We start from the raw sequence: 14,887 nt of genomic DNA, 5'->3' as shown, positions 1-14,887 counted from the left end.
TTCAAAGAGTTTTATGTCATTTGCCATGAAGTATTTATGGCAGGGCTCTTGGAACGATGAGTTTCCTTGAAAGGCAAGTGAGAGTCCAGTTTAACATCTAGCAGGAAGGAAATGAAGTCGGCACCATGAAAAAAATGAACATGTTAACCAAATATCACAGTGCTCCATATTCCAATTCTTCTCATAAAAGGGACTTTATGACATTTAAGGTTTTCAGAGAAGTTCAGTTCTGAGTTGGAAAATGGACCTCCACATTATCTCTCCATTGTTGTTTTCATGTCTAATACTTCCAAGTGAGTCAGCGGCGTGCTAACATGACACATGCTCCAGCTCTCTGAGAACTTTGTCTGAGGGTGTCGTCCACAACAGCCCACAGCCACAGACGTTTATTTTCTCTGGCCTTTCCTGCTTCTCTCCACCAGTAGCACGATTTTCTCTTCCTCTATCTCACTTATCCTCCCACCATTGCATTCTCACCCTTCACTTTTTTCTACCGCTCTTAAACTTCTCATTTCGCTGGCCCGTGGTCAGCACTGAGAGTGCAGGGCGCAGTAACCACCCTCAGAGCAAAAGCACCATTTCCTCTTCGCAAGACCACACAAACCTCTTCTAGTCTTGTGACACAGCAGTTAACATAACACTTGCAGTCCTAGCCAGAGGTTTTCTTGTGGACGGAACCTCATAGCCCGTTTGCCGTTAATGTCCCAGGAAATCGATGTGGTTATATTAATTTTCAGAACGGCGTTTGGTCTGGTTGTACTGATTGATTTGGGTCAGGCAGGGTCTTGGCTGTGTTATGTGGTTTGTAAGAAGCTACAGTGGATCTGTGTGTATGCGGAAATAGTGGATGCGTTTAAAGATGCCCCCACGGCGCACTGCGGCTGGTTGGATAACAGATTTAATGTAATGGTATGTGTGGGAGGCCTCTGGGCGACCGGCCCAGGCAGGGGAGACTATTAGACTTGCCCTCCATTCCTGCTTGGCTGTCCTGAGGGCAACTTCAGTGAGTGAAACGGAGGGTTTGCGTGGATAAATATTTCTTATACTGTATACGGACAAATGTGTGAAACATTCAGTGAAAGAAAACACCAGAGACCTTGCGTGCGGGAGATTCTTTTAACATCTCTATCTTTCCTGCAGCCACATTCCCCTCATCATAATATCCTGCATGTGAGGAGAAACAGGAAGGATCAAGTCCCTCATTTCCCCTTCTTTCAACATATTGCTTTTACATTCCCCTCTTCTTTTCCTGTGAGATAAAGAAAACCATAAAGCTAGACAAGCATGTAGGTGTACGATGATCAACAGCACAGAAAGTCTCGTTTTAATGTAATAAATAGGAAACGGGCATGTCATAAAATCAGAAATTGTGGGACTGTGTTTGATGTCAGACGGTGAATTACAAAAAACAATTTCTCTGTGCTGAGCCTCATTCAGCCTTGAGATCATATGAGGGTATAATACACTGACTGAGAGAAAGGTTTGTGATCTATAAAGCTGGATATGTTGCAGCATCAGTGAAAGAAATATGACATTGGTCTTCTTGGTTTAGAACTTGGTGTTGTTCCTTTTGTCCTTAAGTATTAATTTAGATTTTTTTATGTTTGAGGGTTGCTGACTATGAAGGTAAGAAAGCTCTTGGACTTCATAAAAAATATCTTAATTTGTGTTCTGAAGATGCACGGTGGTCTTACTGTTGTGGAATGACATGAGGGTGAGCGATGAACTATCCCTTTAATAACCTATTAAATTGACATTTTACGTACCATCAGGCATGAAGTGCATGTTGTCATAAAAGCCAAAGTACGACATACTGAGAAATTCAGAAATGTTAATATTTGATGTTCACATTTCTACTTCTATTGCTATGCTGATTATCATTATGATAATTTTCAATTAAAATAATGCAGAGATCAGTACGATACAGATGCTGACCCGTCACACCCATCTCGGCTCAAAAGTGTGTGGGGGGTCATCCAATCCACCGTACTCCAGAAAGCTCATTATCTTGTTAACACTACATTTATCTGACAAGACAAAAGGGAGTGAATGACCCAGCCACCATTAATATTAATAGTATGGCATAAAGAGAAAAGGTAGAGATAGAGAATGGCTGGGCCTTAACCAGGCTTTTCTTTTCAGAGCGTGAGATGACTGTGACAGGATTATTAATCAGAAAGGGGGAAGATGAGACCTCAGTTGCAGCTTCCTCGCTTAGAGTCTTTAGTTAGTGCTCCTGCAAAGCATGAACAGGTCAGAAAGGCTAAAACTAATTGGCTCTACCGGGTTTTGAATAACAATGAGCAAGAGGCCAATTATAAAATCACTCTGATTTTGACATAAGGGAAAGGGGGATGACTAGATTTTCTGTAACGTGTGAGGAAAATGAAATATTAAATTGGAGATGGGAGACAGTAGTAATACTTTGGGAGGAGAATGGGAGACATTAGACCGGGAAAGAGAGAGAAAGAGCGTGCTTGCTGTCTCTCTGTTCCCTCAATGCAGGGCTATTAATGAAATTTATAAATCATTGGTGAAATAAATTTTAATCGAGGCTGGTGGAAAACCGTAGAGGTCCCTGAAGATAGCGTCAGCTCATTTGAAATTCCATTTGCATTAAAGATTCACATAACACTGAAAGATTTGAAAAAAATCTTTTCTTTTTTATCTTCCGTTCATTCATTAATAATGATTCCTTTTTCGCTTGACACGACACGAGCGTTTTCACAATCAGCGTCTCTTCATAACAAATGCCTTCCACTTCGCTTCTTTTTCTTAGTGCTGTACATGATATAAGCTTCACATGGAGCAAGATGAAGATCGGCAGTCATCGGTTACAGCGAGAGTCAGAATAATTTGCTAAACTGAAAAGCAATATTCAGATTTGTTTGAATGCTCTTTTGTAATTAACACCCGCTAATGATAGCTTTCTAATTAAGATGGCTTCATAAGAAAATTGTTAGTGCTGTTTCTTTATCTGTCACGAGCTCGCACTTGTTTGAGGTCTCTAATTAGCTAATGAATAGTGGCATTTTGATTGGAATATTGTTTGTTTTGCAGAGGTACAGGGCTGTTCTATTTGTCTGCTTGAAGACTGAGACGTCTTGTTGCATAATTCATGGCACGCTCTGGCAACAGACAGCATTGCCATTTAAATTATGAACACATTAGTGAACTGCTAACCCTCCCTGACTGCCTGCAGCAACGGAGATACAGCGAGAGAAATAAATGAATTTCCCATTGCTCATTACTTTACCTGTAATAATAGGGGGATGGGAGATGGAAAGCGAGGTGTCAAGGGCTTTAATGCGTATCATTAGATGTGTAGAGGCGTGTGGTTGTTGTATACAGATCCAAGGAACGTTGTGTTCTTTTTTCCTTCTAGTACTGGAGAAGGAAAGAGAGAGGTTTAACTGAGCTGGCGAGACTTCTAACACCTCACAGCACTGCAGGAATTCTGATTATACATCAGTTATTGGGGGAAAGAGAGAACCTTGGTTATGCACTAAAGTAATGGATGTCTCAGGGGACTCTGCTGTATCTTTGTGAATCTGTGTGTGTGTTTAGGCATTTTAAAGTGCATTTATGTCTTTCTGTGTGCTTTGCTCCCCCCTCATTTCTTTGCTCTCATCCATTCTCATTTCCCCTTCAGTCATTTTGTTTTATTCACCATACTCTGCCTCTCCCTCCATGTGTTTAGGCAATGTATTTGATGATCTGTTTACCATTCTTTATGTTTCCCAGCCTTTATAGTCAGTGTGTGTGGCGAGAGACATGTGTGAATGTGTGTGGTCTACAGGCCTGATAAACACTGCAGTCATTTATCTTTGCGCTACAACAAAATGCCTCCACCGCACTTTACAATAGTAATCTTTACTTGCCGAAACAGCATGAGTTGGAACCTCTAGTATTATCTTTGTTTATAAACACATCGTGACTGAAGTTACTTGAAGTTACATGATGGTAATGTGGTTGTGTAGATTAGGTTACATTTGCAATGGGCCTATTTCCACATGAAATATCTGCTTGCGATGGCAGCATTATGCTGTTTACAAACAAAGTATTCAATAAATCCACACTGATGTATTAGATAATGAGCTAAAGATATTTTTATGTCTTTATTTGCTCTTTGAAGAAACAAATACTCACTGCTTTCAACTGTATTCTGCTGTCAGAGCGTCTTTAGCAACTCCGCTCTGGCTATGCTAATGTTGGACCCAATTTACATAATTAGAGAGAGATATTGTGTTGTTATCGCAAGAAAATGCCAGGCTGAGGTTAGTATCTCTCAGCAGGGAGCTGCAGTCATACACTACAGCCAGCCCTTTTTTCTTTTATATAAAACCATATTCCCTTATTCATGAGAGTTAATTACCCACAATGCCCCATAATGATATTTATGCTTTTCTAGTAAGGCCTATACTTTTTCCAGGGGCGGTGTGTGTGTGTTATTGGTTGTGTTCCCCTGTGCATGTATGCATGTGCATTTCTGTAATTAACAAGGCCTCTTTACTGCACAATGCACAACACACTCTACGGTTAGAAACAGCTATATATTTTTTTTATTGATGGTACTGCATCGTGGAGTAGATGAAGCAAAACCTCAATGGAGTGCCCGTCGTACTCCAGCCAAACCAGAGACCACATGGTTTTTACAATTTCCACTTTATAAATGATGATGTTTCCAGTAGCTTTTAAACGTAATGGTGAGCTCCATGCAAAATTGCCGTAAATTTCATATAATCCACTGAAGGATAAAACTGATCATGTCCAAAACTTTTGATATATTGCACTCACATTTACGTAAACATTTCATACTTACCTTTTACGTGGGTTAAGGTCAAATAACGTCAAATTGTGATAACGTACCAGACAGCTAAACTTATAAATAATTTTTAGAAGCTTAGCGTTGTGAATCGGGGCCAAGGTAGTGGACAGTTTTTCGTTTACTTGCTTTAAAAAATGTTTTACAGATACTGCTTTAAGCAATCATTTATGAAATTCCATGCTACGCCATGAATACAGTCATCAATGACTTTCATAATAAAAAGGAATATATAATTTTTATAATAAACAACAACTATTAATAACAACGTGCAAAACCAGTGTCAGTCATTGTGATGATAACAAGATGCCACCACGTGTCCTGTTATTCCTGCCATTAGGCCACTGAAATGAACGTTAGATGGCCAAAAACACAGCGAGCCTTGACATTTTTGTGACAGGTGGTGTTTCGCTGAGAGATTGGCTAATGGCTGTCACTGACACCATGACCTGGAATCTACAGCAAATAAACAAGAGAAAACAAGAAAACAAGCCCTTACCATGGAAACAACATAACAGCCTCCATGTGTTAATGAGAAGCATTTTCTCATTTTCTCAGTACATTTTCTCAATTTACCCACTGTTGACAGGCATTCCAGAAAGTTCATTTAAAACCTGATTGTAGTGTGTCACACTGTTATTACACACTCTTCTTTTGGCTCTCTCTAACCTGAACAGAGCATCCAATCATGCCCGAGAGAGCTCAGCTGGAGGGAGCCCCATGTGAAAATGAGCACTGAATCACCATTGCTGTTCAAATGTCTGAACAATCCGACTTCCATCTTTCCTGTGAGCATGCGTTACTGTTTCAACAGTCCTAAATTTATTTTGAGTGACCACTTTTCACCCTCTTTCTGACCCTTACAAGTTGTTTTTGTGATTGTTCCTTCAAGACTTCTGTATGAAAATGACCTTTAAAGGGACAGTTCACCCAAAAATAAAAATAAAAAGTCATCACTTACCCACCCTAGAGTTGTTCCAAATCTGTAAATATATTTGAAAGAATGCTTGTAACCAAACAGTTCTTGGACCCCATTGACTACCATAGTAGGAAAAAATTAGTGCCCCGCAACTGTTTGCTTTCCTACATTTTTCAAAATATCTTCTTTTATGTTCAACAGAACAAAGAAATTTGGTATACTATGGTAGTCAATGGTGGCCATTTCTCTGTGTTCATCAGAACAAAGAAATGTGGAACAATTTGAGGGTAAGTAAATGAAGACAGAATTCATTCCTTTTTGGGTGAACCGTTCCTTCCTCCTTTTGGGGAAAATAGGATCATGAAACGACAGCTTAGATACTTCTTTAATGAAGTATGCAATCATTATTAGTCTAAATATCATGCAGAGATGAACAGAACATCAAGGTGACTGTACAGTTCCTCTCTATCAATGTCAGTTACTTAAGGTTTTGACAATAATCCTTTTGGGTTGGCTTGAGTAAGTGTGATAGACATACAGTATATACAGGTATACTGGCCTACCTAAATATTTTCTTGTCAGGTTGCACTCACTCTCTGTTCCAAGCCCAGCCCCTTGGAACCACTGGTGTGTGTGTGATTCACAAAAGATTTGAGAGGTATTATAACATTATTCATCAATCATTAATGTCTTAAGATAACAGAGTAGCACACTATGCTTTTTTCCTCTTAGTTTTCCTCTTCTCTCTCAGTAGTCCCACTAGGGAAAACTTTATTATGCCTTGGTCTGACAGAAAAATGTACAGATAAAAGATAATTGCCTGGCTTGACTCCTGCATTGATATGAAAATGAGATCTAAATTATTCAGTATGGTTTAAAGGTTAGTTGAAGGTTATTTCTGAAGGGAAGCAATGAAAAGGGAAAGCGGCTGTGTTTGCTGTGTTCATGCGTATGAACGTGCACTTCTTTGTGTGTGCGTGATGTCCATGAACCAGGATGTTAGGCACATCTGAAAGGCTAATTTTCAGTGTATGCAGCTCTGCTGAGCAAAGTGATGGGCTCCAGTGGGACCTGAACGATAGCAAATCAATTATTTAGAGGCAAATTAAGGCTGATGTCTCTGGAAACACTTTTAGCACTGGCTGGAATAGACTGATGTTTTAGCTAACATCCTTTTTTTGACGTATTGACTCCTCTCGTATATCCCTCTGTAAAACTGTTAGCTAATGAGCACGTTGCCACGCATGGGACTGCAGGTGCACTGCATGAGTTCTCAGTGTTTGGGCAGGCGCACAGGTTTGTATCGAGGCGTGTAGGAGGTAGTAAAGAGAGATGATAGGCGCTCCAGGGGGCCGGGGAAAATTACCTGCCTCATTGTTGTCTGCTCTGAAGATCCATGCTGTTAACAGCAGGGGGGAGCATCTCAACTCTTGCGTGTTTCCACGGTAACCTGCAGCCCCTGTGCACTGCAATCAAAAAGATTTAACGTGTATAGCCTAGTATGAGGGATGATTTCAGTCCTAGCAAATCATACTTTTTTTTAAATTAAAAAGTGCGTGTAGCCATTATATCACATTATGTAGCTTAGCCACAGAGCTGATTAGCCAAAATTACATCGTAAAATAGTTAAGTTTTTGTCGTGAGATTGTGTTGGGATTTGTCTGACAGGGTCACATATTGTGGGCATTGTATCGCTACACAACGATCCTTGCTTTCAAGAAGTCAAATGTCCTCAGATCCAGTAAATCTTGTTTTGGTTATAAGATATGTTTGAATTGTTTGAAACTGGTGTTGTATTACATGACTGGAACAAATTCTTGAGACATTCCCATGAGGGTTAAACTAAGCTGCCTTACTCCATCATTGAAGAGCCTGTCTATAATGTTTCCACAGGAAGCAGCTCTAATGGATTCTATTTGAGCTTTCTACTAATGCTCGTGCCGCATCTACAAACAGAAACATCAGACCAGTCAGGCTGTGTAAGGCCTATTTACAGCACCACTCGAGCTGATCTGTCTGAACGCCCCATGTCAGGGCTTCTCAATTCTTTTTTCGACTATGGCTTCAAATTTAATCCTTTCCATTCCTCAAAAAAAAAAGCAATCATTTATCCTTCCACTCTACCAAGCACACTTGTTTTTATTTAGAATCCAGATGAGCCTTGTCTGCTCGATTCGGCTCCCAGGAGAAGCACACCTGTGATGGGCTGATGGGTTGTATCGATCACCTGCAGCTAATCATTCCGCGCAGCGTCCACCGGGAGCCGATGGGAGCCGTTTTCTCACTTCTTTTTTAATTAGTGCCAGCACCCCATGGGCACTAATCCATGAGTCCTGCTCTGATATTCGTCTGATCTACGCCGCTTTGATTTCTCTGACCCTACAAGGAGTGTAGAGATCCAGAGATGCGACTGGAATCTTAATGTTCGATGCAAATCTCAGTAGATGATTTCACTGGAAAGAGCACTGGCAAGGTGAGGTGTGGCATATCAAAACAAACATGGCGCTACTTTTGTTATGTGTCAGCTGCTTTGGTTCTTTGAAAAGGTTTAGGCCCATGAAGTGATTAAAGTGTAAGCTGATGAGCGTTCAGTGGGTGTGACATCAAGATCACTCCTGCGGTAAATTACAAAACAAATCTGCTCGTTGCAATTATTATAGCAGGCCTGGAACACCGCTTTGATAATTAAATTAAGGCGACAGAGATGACATATTTGTTATTTAAAAGTAATAAACATAGCTTGTCATAAAGGAAAAAACTATCTTCCAAGAATGTAAATATAATGGTTGCAATTTTGGGATAGTAATTGGGTAACAAGCTCATATTTAAGCTCATAAACCAAGGAAGCATCCATGTGGCTCATCATACCTTATGTTTCTTTGATGCAATGTCTTCATTCTTCTAATAATTCATTCTAGTTATTATGATATGTTGTTTAGATTATAATCATGTTCTTTCAAAGTATGCATGATAGATCTTTGAAAATTGCCCTTAAAGGGAGAGTTCACCCCAAAACTAAAATGAATCATCATTTACTCACCCTCATGTCATTTCAAACCTGTATGACTTTTTTTGCAGAACACAAAAGAAGATATTTTGAAGAATGTTGGTAACCAAACAACACTGGCCCCGATTGACTTTTATTGTTTGGACACAAAACCACAGAGACATTTCTCAAAATATAATTTTGTCATATACAGGTATTTAATGACATGTGGGTGAATAAAAGATGACAGAATATTTATTTTTGAGTGAACTTTAACTCCTTTTTAGCTTTTAACTTGAATCCTTGTGGCGCACATACTGTATGATATGCTGATAATATGTCCATAAATTCTAATGACTATAACACATTCTTATATATAAGCGTAAAAAAAGTAGAACAGTCTTTTATCAACTATTTTCTCCGAATTTATAAGATGAACGACAAAAATGTCCTATTTACAAAAAAATCTGTGAAATCTGTTCCTAATGGACGGTCTATCTGAAAGTTTATTGCCTATCTCTGAATACCCCACAGAATGGGAAAAATGTCACTATATGCTCCCACAGATCTACTGTTGTTTTAAATGATCTCTTTCTCCTTTCATCCTCTCTGCAGTGGCCTAGATAACAGCAACTTGATACCAGAAACAAAAGGAGGTCACATGGTCCTGATTCAGCGGTTCTGTGTACTCAGCCAAATCGCAAGAGCTTTAAAGGTAAACAAGGGCATAGTTCAACACTGGCTAAACAAACAGAGGAAGTCGAAATCACCTTTAAACTGTCATCAAAGTCTCCTTGCTTTAATTGTGATAAAAACAACATTACGTCTATTGATTGTTGATAAACCGACAGTTTAAAAGCACCCATCCTAGTTTTTTCCAGATAAACAGAACGCACCGAATCAACAGCACAGCGTGTTTGTCTTCACCCCTAAAGCCTCACAAAGATCTGCTTCCTGCTGCTGTACGCATGTGTCCGGCATCAAAGAGGGAGCTATTGAACAGGGTGCAGAGAGAGTAATGTCTCCCCGTTACCACCAGAGCTCGATGCCTGCTCAGCGTCTCGGAGGCCCAGACACAGCTATCGAACGCTTATATCGTAGCTTCACTCCCCTCGTTTGAAACAATATAGGCTGACTGCTGCTATTGATTCTAGTGGATTGTACTGCGGTAAGCTTTCCTCTGAGTCTGTCGGCTATATTAAGCAATCATCCGTCCTGCTGATGGCAGAACTTCCTCCTGAGGCAGCGCGCAGGCCTCTAATAGCCCTGGTATTACTCATGTTAATTGATTGGGTGGCAGTGGAGGGTTGAGGAGGAGAGAAATTATGGCCCTTTTGAGAAGAAATCAACACAAGTGGCAGTAATTAGCGAGGAGAGAAACTAGCTGTAATTGAAAGAGCCTCAGTCATCGACTGCTCTTAACAGCAGCCCGAAGGAGAATGTGAAAATAAACGTAACCCCAAGACTGCACGTCTATCAACCCATCGATTTTTCTTCCATAAAAAAAGTCACGTCAGATGGATACGATATTAAGACGAATGCGTATTTGGTGTTTTCAATACTTCAATGCTATAATGTTCTTCCTTGGCAAGCCTGTGTACGGTTATACTCTCAATGCCCCACGTTGGAGTTTTTGGAAACACACCCTGTTAAGTAGGTCTGGCAAGCAGCATTGGAAGTTTCAGATGTGGGCTGGTTTTCAGGTCAGCTTTGCTCTAAAGTCCTCATAGTGTCTCTGTAAAGCCAAGTCTCCATACATCACCTCAGTTGGGGGGAGAGGGCACATCTGGGCCGCATAAAGCTCAGCGCAGGCACACATATTTAGATATACAAGCCTTGTATTGCTGTTGATTAGAACGCACATGGTGGCCGTTCTTTTTGCCAGAGACGAGTGGGAAAGAGTTTTCAGCCATTTGGGAAGAGATAGATAGCTAAACCATCTGGTGGGTGACTTCACGTTCTCATCCAAACCGAAGGCCTTGAGGGGAGTTGAAGTGTTTTTGCATGCGTGTCTGTCAGTGTTTCAAGGTAGTTAACTCTTTGAAACATTGGGAGAGCCTCTGATAAACGGTCCACTACACCCCTGTGTCTGTCAACAGGCCTCAGTGTGTTAAATGTTTTTTACATTTAAAACCAAAGAGTTATGGGCCAGTTTGTCTCTTTTCTGTCATACTGATAATAAACTACTCTGTTGCACTTAATGCTTCTACAAATATGATAACAGCACGATGGCATGAAAATACAAGCAATTTGCTAGTCGAAACGCAATCCCCCAAAACTGTAACTTCCCAGAGCACTTAACCACAGACTGCTGGAATGGTTGACATAATATCCTCTCGGAGACTACATCACATTAACAACACAGACCAAAGGGACCAGAACTTTTGGCTGAGGCTGCATGAAATATATGATGTATGTTTTATTTGTGGTTCACGCCGAAATTTGGTTGGAATAGTGGAAAATCCCATTTACACTCCATTTACCTTCCGGCTCCAAGAGGAACAAGATGGGACCGAGCTGGCAGCTCTGGGCAGGACTTTAATTTACTAATGGAGCATTAGCTTTATAGCCTAGTGTTCATCATGCCTTGTTGTTATAGGCCAGTGTTTGTATTTTTTATTTCTAATGTCAGAGGTACAGACTGGCTTCTAGCAGGAAGTGGCTGTAAATAGTTTAGGACTGTCTATCATTTGTGGCTTCACGCTGGAATACGCCCTTTTCACATGACGTCACGCATCTTCCGTTCTGCCGCGAAGCAGTGTATTGTTACTTCCGCTAGCACTCCAGGTCATAAGGTGGCGGTAATGCACCTATAAGCTGGTTTGCCAACCGCCAGTAAAACTCAAGAAGAAGAATAAGTTACTTCCGCTAGCGCCTCAGAATGGAGTTTACCAAGTCCCTTGCACATCTGCCACAAATACGGCTAGATGATGTACAACGTCTTGCAGACAAATTTTCGCTAACGACAAGATCAAAGCTAGAGAAAAGATACAAATTCTTCGTTGAACAGTACGTGTTTGATTATGAAGGCAAGTGTTTTGTTTTCTTTTTTTGTTAGCGAAGGTGCTAGGATAAGTACTTGAATACGTGTTCTGTCAGTTTTTTTTTTCACTGTTGTTAAATTCGGTAATTCGGCATGACGGTAAAACAGAAGTTCTTCTTCGTTTTGTTTGTTGCAAGACGGATGTTATGATACACTGCTTTGCGAAAAGGCGGAAGTTAAGTGACGTCATTGTGAAAAGGGCCTATTAAGCTCTCCAACAGAGGCCTTGTGGAGACCACAGCTCATAAGAGACCTCAAAGGTCAGCCGATGACTGTCAGGTTAATCGTTTCCCCGCTGATTTTTTTTAACGCTTTATTTGTGCTTAACTCCGCAAGTACCATTGTTGAACGCATTTAACAACACCAATAATTTATATGGTCACAGAGCCAATTTTCATAATGCTGTCTTTATCATAAAAGGGAAAAATTAACCCAGGAATATATTTACATAGCCGGCATGAATGGTAACGGCTTGCTAATTGCCTGTTAGATGATTAATGCGCTTACAGAGATGCTAATGAACAGAGCACTCACTGTTTCAGAGGTGCTCTGCCAGTGCGTGTGTTTTGGCAGCTTAATTAGGGAGATAATTACACACTTGTTGATGCTGCTCTCCAAGCAAATGCCATCAACCATTAAAATATATTAAGTTGAATTACAGCGATGTGGACTAATCAAGGTGAAGTGTGAGCACTTAGATCATCTCTGAGAGAAATAGACGGCACCTTGTGAATGACAGCTCGGCTGATTGGTAGAGCTGGAATTTCGCCCTTATGGAATTATAAGTATAAGTCAAAATCAGTGAAGATAAGAGGGATATAACTGATTGAATATTGTGCGTTAAACTGGGATGTAATTTAATAGTATATTCATGCTTTGCTAGTTGAGGTTAACACCATGTCCTAACTAGCTGTGATGAGTGACAGTAGATTCTTCTTCAGAAAACAGGATCAAACACCAATAAACCTGCTTGATGGAGTTTGCTGGATCAGTGTGGAAACATCTGTTGGTGTTTGTAAGGTCAATGTTAATGAGAATTTAGAATGTTGGCATTTGTTGGTGTTTGTTGAATCGGTGTGAATTAGCCCCTAAAATGTTGCCTCTTGTTAGGACAAGGTGTAAAACTCAAACAAAGAGTTGCTATAACATCACAGGAAAAACAAAAATGCCTGTGTAAGAAAAAACGGGGTTTTATGTTCAGAGAGTCTGATTTAAAAATAATGGGTAATAAGCTTTTGGTCATGTTGTAGCATGCTAGTCTCATGGACCATTGGCTGAACGTCTGATGCTTAAGGCACACTTTACTGTAAACACTTCAACAGCTTCAAAGTCGTCCTCTGATTGGTTGAATTCCACAGGATTTCCGGGAGACGTGCGTGTCGTATTCTTTAATGGTCCGACTGAAAACTACGCACAGCTGTCTGATGTAATAAGAATTCATCACGGTTGACTAAACGCTAAATTCTTAAAAGTATGCGAGGTTCACGGCATGAACTCATAAACATTGTTGTTGCTGTTAACCTTTGACACCTCCATGAATGTACACCAGTCTGTTACTGTGGGGACATTTCCATGTCTCTAAACATAACGTGGCACAAAACCAAACGTGATTGGTTGCTTCTTCTGTCATATGGCCTCTTGGGTGGCCTTGGCCAATGAAAGTGGCCAAAGTTCCTGAAGGTCTGGCTAAGCGAGAATAGGCCTATGCTCTCTTACAAAAATGAACAATGTTTTACTATAGTAACCATAGTTTAGCCATGATATTTGTAGGAAAACTATGGTAATACAAATGGTGATCGGTCTGCCAAAAACACAGTTTAGTAAACTTTTACTATAATATAACCATTGTTAATTTTCCTAAGGGAAAAATAGGTTCCCTTCAGTAAACCTAATGGTATTCATAATTTGTGTGTGTATGTGTCAAGTTTGTGGAAGAGGTTGGTGTAGTCAGCTAATTGAAAATCTGAGAGGATAACACTGCGAGGGATACTTCGTCACCGTTGCACATCTGACAGTTTAGTAAATTAGCAAATAGCTTTGGATAAAATTTAAAAAGTGTCAAGATTGAGCAGTACAATCTCATTGACCACAAAGATTCTTATTGCTCACTCATTGCTTGTTACACATTACTCTCTCACACACGTGCACACATGCACTCACACTCTCTGTGTCTGCATCTTACCTCCTCCATTTCTAAATTGGCAGCATGTTGCTGATGTAGCTTTCTTTAACGCTTTTCAGCCAGTAGCTGCTGTTAGCAAGTCAGTGGTTTCTTGTCTCAACTCATTAAATCAAGAGTTGGCTGGAGTTTGCAGAACGTTGGCTATAAAATATTAACTTCAACAAATCTTCAAGGTCTTGTTCAAAAACATAATAGGCAGACCAATTAAGAGAATGGCCTGCAGTCAGAGTTTTACAGCTTACTCAAGTCTATGTGGCTGAATTGCACAGGCGCTGCTGCTACATAGTTAAAACAGCTTTGAAAACAACACACATTTTATATGGGAACTGCTTTGTATCTGCAATGTAAATGGCTTATTAAATTAATTCACAGAAGCAGGGCAATCACATCATCGTAGACAAACAGATTGCGCTGCGCTGCTGTCAATAGAAAAGTTGAGAATGTGTGAACAGTTTTTATATGAGTAAGTATGCTACTCATATAAAGTGTTTTATTTCTTAAGAAAATTCGCTGTTTCTGTTTAGAAAGAAAATCTACCAAGGCTTTGGGTTTAGACAGTTTGCATCTGGACCAAAACGTGTTCTTCAAAATGCCATGTTTTTGGCAAAATAATTTTTGCAACCATCATACGACTTCATTTAAATCTTTGTAATATCTTCAGTATTCTCCACTCAGGCAGACCACATGAAAAAGCATGAGTGTACGTTTGGAACACAACTGGTCAAGTGAGTTAGCAAAATCAAGTTTTAATTTATTTCCTATTGGAAAGTTAATGAGGCAGCATTTAGATATAGCACTGTTTTAAACAAATATTAACTAAATCTTTGTCTCTTTGTGTTTTATGGCATTTCACTTCAGATATGTGTATTTAAAAACATTAAAAAATGTTCCCTGTTTGGGTTTAAATCCCAGATGACTACTCAAACAAATGC

The sequence above is a fragment of the Triplophysa rosa genome, linkage group LG1 (assembly GCF_024868665.1).
Source record: "Triplophysa rosa linkage group LG1, Trosa_1v2, whole genome shotgun sequence".
NCBI lineage: Eukaryota > Metazoa > Chordata > Actinopteri > Cypriniformes > Nemacheilidae > Triplophysa > Triplophysa rosa.
This window is presented reverse-complemented; position numbering follows the sequence as displayed.